Source organism: Nicotiana tabacum, chromosome 21, assembly GCF_000715075.1.
Source record: "Nicotiana tabacum cultivar K326 chromosome 21, ASM71507v2, whole genome shotgun sequence".
NCBI lineage: Eukaryota > Viridiplantae > Streptophyta > Magnoliopsida > Solanales > Solanaceae > Nicotiana > Nicotiana tabacum.
This window is the reverse complement of record NC_134100.1, coordinates 23,055,921-23,064,970: the sequence shown is the minus strand read 5'-3', so window position 1 is coordinate 23,064,970 and position 9,050 is coordinate 23,055,921.

Genomic DNA, 9,050 nt, shown 5'->3' with positions numbered 1-9,050 from the left:
ATTCAAGGTATGGTCAAAATTTCAGGGCCTCAGGTTCTAAGTATAGGGGTGAGTCAAGTCAGATGAGGCCGCCCTTGACACGATGTGCTCAATGTGGTAAGCAACATACCAGGTAATTATGTATGGTATTAGGTGTTTTTTATACTTGTGGTTATCCCAGCTACGTTATGAGGGATTGTCTGATGAGAGGTGATGTAAGCGTAGCTCAGCCAACGGGATCTGTAGCTAGTTTGCCATCATCAGTACGCCCCCCGGGCAAGGTCTACAAGCATCAATGAGTCATGGTAGAGGCAGAGGTGGAGCATCTAGCTCAAGCAGTCCTCAGAACCGTATTTATGTGTTAGCAGGATGACAGGACCAGGAGTCATCGCCTGATGTTGTTACATGTATATTTCCAGTCTCCTCATATGATGTTATACGTTACTCCGTTGGTTGCTAGTAAGTTTGGAATAACACCTGAATTGGTTAAACCTTTTGAGGTGTCTACATCTGTTGGGGACTCAATGATAGCTAAATAAGTATATAGGTATTGTATAATAGTAGTTCATAATCGATCTACCGTAGCGGACCTAATTGAGTCAGATATGGTAGCGTTTGATGTTATATGGGTATGGATTGGCTGGCTTTTTGTCATGCCAACGTTGATTGTAGATAAAAAATAGTCCGATTTTAATTTCTAGGGGAGCTTGCTTTGGAGTGGAAAGGTAATACAACATCGCCGAGAGGAAGATTTATTTCCTATCTCAAGGCAAGGAAGATGATCAGTAAGGGTTGTATTTATCACTTAGTTAGGGTTCAGGATATGGAAGTAGAGTCACAAACCATTCAGTCCATCCTAGTAGTTAATGAGTTTCCCGTTGAACTTCTGAACCTTCCCCTAGAGCGAGAAATTAAGTTTGTTATTGACCTCCTATCGGATACACATCCAATATCTATTCCTCCCTATAGAATGGCCCCCACAGAGCTGAAGGAGTTGAAAGACCAACTAAAGGACTTGCTTGAACCTGTGTTATTTGTGAGGAAGAAAGATGGTTTCTTACGGATGTGTATTGATTATAGACAGTTGAATAAGGTGACGATCAAGTATAAGTACCCGCTCCCAAGGATTGACGATTTATTTGATCAATTGCAAGGTGCCAAGTGATTTTCAAAAATATACTTGAGGTTCGGTTACCATCAGGTAAAGATTAAGGAGGAAGATATTCCGAAGACAGCATTTAGAACCAGATACGGGCACTTTGAGTTTCGTTTTATGTCGTTCGGTTTGGACAATGCCCCAGCAGTATTCATGGATTTTATGAACCATGTATTCAGGCCCTTTATAGATGTTTTCGTAATTGTATTTATCGACAATATATTGGTATATTGTCGTTCAGAGGCCGAACATACAGATCATTTGCGTACTGTGCTCAAAACTCTATAAAAAGGAAGTTTTATGCAAAATTCTCTAAATGTGAATTCTGGTTAAACTCTGTAGCTTTCCTTGGGTATATCATTTTGGGTGAAGGCATCCGGGTGGATACACAAAAGATTGAGGCAATGAAGACTTGGCCTAGACCCACAACACCGACGGAGGTTCGTAGTTTTCTCAGTTTGGCAGGTTATTACAGGAGATTTGTAGATGTATTTTTTTCCCTTTAAGCACCTTTGACCGATTTGACTCATAAGGGAGCAAAATTTCAATGGACTGATACTTGTGAACGGAGTTTCCAGGCATTAAAGGACAAATTAACGTCAGCACGGGTTCTAACGCTTCCAGAAGGGACCGATGGTTACATTATCTATAGTGACGATTCAGGCATTGGGTTGGATTGTGTGCTGATGCAGCATGGTAAGGTTGTGTCTTATGCTTCTAGATAACTAAGAAAGCACGAGAAGAACCACCCGACCCAAGATTTAGAGTTATCCGCGATGATTCATGCACTAAAAATGTGGAGGCACTACTTGTATGTCATTCATATTGATATCTATACGAATCATAAGAGCCTTCAGTACATCTTCAAGCAAAAGGATTTGAATCTACGTCAAAGGATATGGTTGGAGCTAGTTAAAGACTATGATGTTGATATTTTATACCATCCGGGGAAGGCGAACGTAGTAACTGACACCCTCAGCCATAGATCTATGGGTAGCCTGTCGTATTTATAGCCAGAAAAGAGGGGAATAACCCATAAGGTTCATCAGCTAGCTAGTCTTGGAGTTCAGTAACTAGACTTAGGTGATATTGGAATGATTATTCAAGATACGACAACATCCTCTTTAGTAACTGAAGTAAAGGAATGCAAGTACGAGGATCCTGTGTTAGTTCATTATAGAAGGAGAAGACACCATTTGAAATTGCAGAAGATGGGGTCCTTCGATGTGGAGGGCGATTATGTGTGCCTAATATTGTAGGGCTGTATCGGCAGGTTATGGGAGAAACTCACTATTCTTCTTATTCTATCCATCTAGGAGAAACAAAAATGTATCATGATATCAAGGAAGTGTATTGGTGTGACGGAATGAAAAAGGATATAGTGAAGTTTGTCGCTCAGTGTCCTAACTGTCAACAGGTTAAGATTAAGCATCAGAAACCCGGTGGGTTACTACAGTCTATGGAAATCCTAACTTTGAAATAGGAAGTAATCAATATGGATTTCATTGTGGGCTTACCTCGTACCCAACGTAAGTTTGAATCGATATGGGTGATTGTTGATAGGCTTATAAAGTCAGCGCATTTTCTGCCCGTCAGAGCTACATATTCCTCAGAGAATTATGCAAGGCTTTATATTAAGGAGATAGTACGACTACATGGTGTCCCTGTATCTATTATCTCAGATAGAGGAACTCAAGGTACAACTAACTTCTGGAGGTTCATCCCCAATCCTTGAGTTCCAGCTAACTTGAGTCCCCAATCCTTTCTAAGGATGAACCTCATAGAGGAACCCAGACAGACGGACAAGCTGAGCGTACTATTCAGAAACTTGAGGATATGTTACGAGCTTGTGTGATAGACTTCAAATGTGGATGGGATGATCATCTGCCGCTTATTCAGTTTGCATATAATAACAGTTACCACTCCAGTATCCAGATGGCTCCGTACGAGGCTTTGTATGGGCACAGGTGCAGGTCACCTATAAGGTGGTTTGATGTTGGAGAATCTGGGTTACATGGGCCAGACCTGGTTTAGCAAGCCATAGAAAAAGTGAAGCTTTTCCGAGATCGACTCTTGACAGCTCAGAGTCGTCAGAAGTCATATTCTGACGTGCAGCGACAAAATTTAGAGTTCAGGGTTAATGAATGGGTATTCTTAAAGGTGTCACCTATGAAGGGTGTGATGAGGTTTTACAAGAAAGGCAAACTTAGCCCACGGTATATTAGGCCTTATATGATCATTCGGAGAGTGGGACAAGTAGCTTATGAGTTAGAATTGCCCTCTGAATTAGAGTTTGTCCATTCGATTTTTCACGTATCTATGTTACGGAAGTGCATTGGCAATCCTACTCGAGTGCTGCTCACGGATGATGTACAGATTACAGAGGACTTGTCATACGAGGAAATTCTAGTTGCCCTCCTAGACCGACAAATCCACAAGCTACGGAATAAGTAGGTAGCCTCAGTGAAAGTACTTTGGACAAACAACAATGTGGAAAAAATGACTTGGGAGGCCGAGAAATACATGAAGTCTAGATATCCCTAGTTATTTCCTCCTCCAGAGAAGGGTCCTACTGAGACGTTATAACCTTAAGGTACGTGTATAGATTCCTGTGTTAGTTATTATCATTGTTCGTGTGAGGCCATTGTCGTTATTAATGATTATGATCCTATGTGGCATTAAATTATTAAGTTTCTATAGAAATAGTTGATAGTAGTGTTGTTATAAAGGCGACTCTGCCAAGGTTATATAGATCCCGGAGTGTTAAAACATTCGAGGACGAATGTTTCAAAAGGGGCAGGGATGTTACATCTCGCATTTTCGTACGTTAAAAGTTTTGTCTTCAGTTAATCGATATAGTCTCAGGGATGAGATTATCTTGAGGTTAATGTATTTACGCTATTTATAACAAGCGATAAATAAGTGTCATAAAAGATAAAGGATGCACGAATTAAAGAAAACGATTTTTGTTGAAAGTAGCCAATTTGGGTTAAAATACGGGTCGCGCGATAATACCCAATAATTATGAACTAGTACCATGCAAGGTACCATATGACCACGGTAGAATAATGTATAAAGTATATTAAAAATAAGTAGAATTTTAAGTAATTTGTGGTAATTTTTAAATTATATGGGTAATTAGTTAATTACCCGATAACTGGACATTACCCAGTTAACTAATAAGTGGATAAAAATTTATAAACTACACCCCTTCAAAAAACGTGGTAGAAGGCCACAAAGTGAAGCTATGACTCTTGCTAAATCCAAGACTAGGTTGCAATTGGTGGCAAAGGAAGGGATACATTATTATGATTAATATAACATCTTACTATCAGAACTTAAGAAACTTTACAAAGACAAAAGATATTGTCATTTTGGAATCAAAAGAAACGTTAGATTCCATGAAAACAGTAACCATCTTCAAGCTTTCAACGAAAGCTAATTTCTCCATTTCTTGGCTTCATTTCGTTCAATACTTCAAAAAAACATAAGCTTAATTCCATCCGAATTTTGCGCTTCTAAAAGAGACGGCGCAATCTTCGCCAAGAATATTATACGGAGTTTTCCCTACTCCGGGTATGTTAAGGCCATCCCTTATTTCTTTTGGCATAGTCCAAATTATACAGAAGAAACGAGCAAACGCACAGTTTTCATAAATTACTCTATTCATAGAAATACTAGGGGTGTCTATATTCTTGATTCCCCATATGAATTATTATTATCTTCTACTCATAGGTCTCAGAATAATACGCAGTTGAAAAAGTTTATCCGGAAGGAATATTGAGATTATTACGTATTTTTCATGCATTTCACCCATTTATACATGTGCATTGACCCATGACCAGATGGCGTTATATACGCGTATATATGTAAATATATGTATATGGGATATGGGAAAAGGTTACGGTGTTATATACGCACCACCACCTGATCAGCTAGTATATGATGATGATGTTGCCCACAGTGGTTGAAATATGATTCAAACGGTGTTATATACGTGATGATATTATGTACATCTATACCTATGCATGACACAACATTTATATGCACGTACATGTCATTATAAATGTTTCAGGATTTATAAAGTTATTCAGATTTACAGATGGATTTCTTTATTTCATATTTTATCTATGTCTATTATGTACTAATTTTTATGCCTTACATACTTAGTACATTATTCGTACTGACGCCCTATTTCATGGGGCCTACATTTTATGCCCGCAGGTAGGCAAGGTGACGGTCCCCTTTCTTAGGATCCCTGATCAGCGAGAGTTGGCGCGCTCCACTTGATCCGGAGCTGCTTTTGATATTGGTATGATATGTTTGTATATATATATATGGGTATGATGTGGCTTAGTCCCGTCTTTATAGAATTTTATTTCTATTAGAGGTCTGTAGACAGTATGTCTAGTTAGATAGTATTTGGGCTTGTCGGCTTCTAGTTTTGAGGTATATTGTTGTCTATAGCAGCCTTGTCGGCTCGCCCTACGTATGTTGCACATATATGTATGGATGCCTTTTTGGGCAGGTTTCCTTCTTGTATATTATTCTCGTAATTCAGCAGATGTTATTCAGGTTTATATCTTAGACGCATGCTTAGGGGTGTTTGACAGGTAAGACTCGGGCACCCATCGCGGCCCATCGGTTTGGGTCATGATAGACTGTCGGATAATACTAAGACACATACAGTCTGGAAAATAACTAATAATATCTATAGGAAGATAGGAAGGAGATGAGCAGGGCTGCGATCGCTATGCAGCTACCTTGCTAACTCCACAGATCCGCGACAGATGAAGTCAACACTTGCTAGCACGTCCAGCAACCCTTGGATCTACACACAAGATGCAGGGAGTAATGTGAGTACGCCAACTCAGTAAGTAATAAAAGTAAATAAAGACTGAGCAGTAGTGACGAGCAATAAAACATATGCAGTTCATATTATGAAATCAGAGTAGAATACAACACACTTTTAAAATCAGGGTTTTGAATCAACTCAGCTCATTTAAATCCAGTTTCAGTTAAACCATTTAAAACATCTTTCAATAGTTTACAAACAGAGGCTCAGTGCAACAGTGAGCAAAAATGATGAAAATATAAACAGCCCCTCGAGCAAAACATCACTCGGGAACAGCCCCTCGGGCAAACATGAATCATAAATAGCCCCTCGGGCAAACCTCACAGTCACTCATATACAGCCCCTCGGGCATACCTCACAATCACTCGTAAATAGCCCCTCGGGCACAACATGAATCAAGAACAGCCCATCGGGCAAAACATCATATCACTCATAAAGGGTACTTGCGCTCACTGGAGGTGTGCAGACTCCGGAGGGGCTCCTACAGCCCAAGCGCTATAACAAGCCACCTCGTGGCATAAATCAATCAGGCCCTCGGCCTCACATAATTATGAATCAGTAACAACCTGCTGTGGCGCGTAGCCCGATCCAATAGTATCCTCACATAGCAGGCCCTCGACCTCACTCAGTCCTAAACCTCTCAAGCCACTCGTGCTATCAGTAAAGAACATGGTGCTCAACCCAAAATAACATTTTATATGCATCAAAATGGGTAATAAAGACTGAGTTATGAAATCAGTAAAGCATAACATGACTGAGTATAGATTTTTAATCAAAACGGTGAGAGGATAATAAAAGAAGGCCCCTAAGGGTCCAAACAGCTCTGGCACAAGGCCTAAATATGGCGTTCAACCCAATTTATAGAAATTCTTTCTAAGACACATAAGTATCATATAGTTTCAGTCAAATACGCAACTTTATAGTAGCTATGGGATGGACCAAGTCACAATCCCCAACGGTGCTCGTCCACACACCCGTCACCTAGCATGTGCGTTACCTTAAAGTAGTAAAACCATGCGAAATTCGGGGTTTCATACCCTCAGGACTAGATTTACAATCATTACTTACCTCAAACCGGTCAAACATCTACTCCGATGCTCCTTCCCCTCGATTCGGCCTCCAATCGCTCCGAATCTATTCACAACTAGAATAATAACATCAACATATGCTAAAGGAATGAATTCCACAAGAAAAACTACCAAAATAGATGCAAATCCCGAAATTGGCTCAAATCCGGCCCTTGAGATCACATCTCAGAATCCAACAAAAGTTACAAAACTAGAAAGCTCATTCACTCACGAGTCTACCCATACCAATTTCATCAAAATCCGACATCATTTGGTCCCTCAAATCCTCAAATCACGCTCTCCAATTTTTCAAGCCTTAACCCCTCATTTTCATCCCAAATCTCCATTAATTACATGATTAAACAAAGAAAAATTACCATAAATATGCGTATTAGGGCTCAAGTAACTTACCTCAATGAAAATCGCCTTGAATCCCTCTTCAAATCACTCCCAAAAGCCCCAAAATCGAATAAAAATGGTGAAGAATAAACCAAAATTCGTGAAGTGTGCAATATATACCTTCTGCCCAGGTTTTTTGCACCTGCGATCTATTTCTCGTGCCTGCGTGACCGCACCTGCGGTCAAGGCGCCGCACCTGCGCATTTCACTTAAGTCTCCATCTTCCGCACCTGCACCCCAGGGCTCGCAGGTGCGGCCAAGCCTGCGCACCTGCCCTTCAGTCTCAGCTACCAAAATCCCGCATCTGCGCACCTTCCCTCCGCGCCTACGACCTCGTACCTGCGGCTCTCTTTCCGCAGGTGCGGAAAACACCAGAAGTTCCAAAAACCAGCAGAAACCAGCTATCTTCGCAACACCAAAATCAATCCATTAGCCACCTGAAATACACCCGAGGCCCTCGGGACCTCAACCAACAATACCAACAAGTCACATATCAATATACGAATTTAGTCGAACCTTCGGAACACTCAAAACAACATTAAAACACCAAATCACTTTCGGATTCAAGCCTAAGAACTTCTAAACTTCCAAATTCCACAAACGATGCTGAAACCTATCAAACCTCATTCGAATGACCTCAAATTTTGCACACACATCAAAAATGATACCACGAACCTACCCCAACTTTTGAAATTCCATTCCAACTCCAATATCAAAATTTCCACTGTCGACTGAAAATCGCCAAATTTCCAATTTCCACCACAGACCTCCAAGTCACATTTCGAACACGCTCCCAAGTCCAAAATTACCTAACGGAGCTAACCAAATTATAAATAATTCAAATCCGAGATCGAATACTAAAAAGTCAAAACTTGGTCAAACCTTTCAAATTTAAAGCTTCAAGCTGAGAATTATTCTTCCATATCTAGTCCGATTAATCTGAAAACCAAAACCGACGATTAACATAAGTCAAAATACATCATACAGGGCTAGACATGCCCGAGAACTGGCGAGTGAAGTGCAACTCAAAACGACTGGTCGAGTCGTTATAGTTTATCACCTTATTTCAGATTATTTGGTTTCTATTGTTATCATTTGATTTGAATTATTAAAATTGGTTAATAAATATAGCTAACGTTATCTTGTCTAGCAAGTGAAATTCTTAAACGCCATCATAATCCGAAATCTCGAGGGTGAGAAATTCGGATCGTGACACAAACAATAGTAATTTAGCGTTCTATGCCGTCTATATAGGAAGAGGAAGAACAGACTAGAAACAAAAGCTTAAAAAGATTAACAAGGCAAGATTTTGATATAATAAATATAAAATAGAACTTTCAAGTTATGGCTCCACAAAAGCTTGTGTTAAAGGGAATGAAAAAATAAAGCTATTCAAATCAAATCCCCTCAATTATTTTTAATCGTGAGGCCAATTAAAGGAAGGCAAAAATGTGACACTCTAGATGAATTCCACACCGACAAAACACGGGAGAAATATTGGGTATATAAGTAAACAACCCTTAGACTTTAGTAATGCGTTTTAAAGCCATGCAGGTCTAAGTCTAAAACAGACAATATCACTAGTGAGATAAGC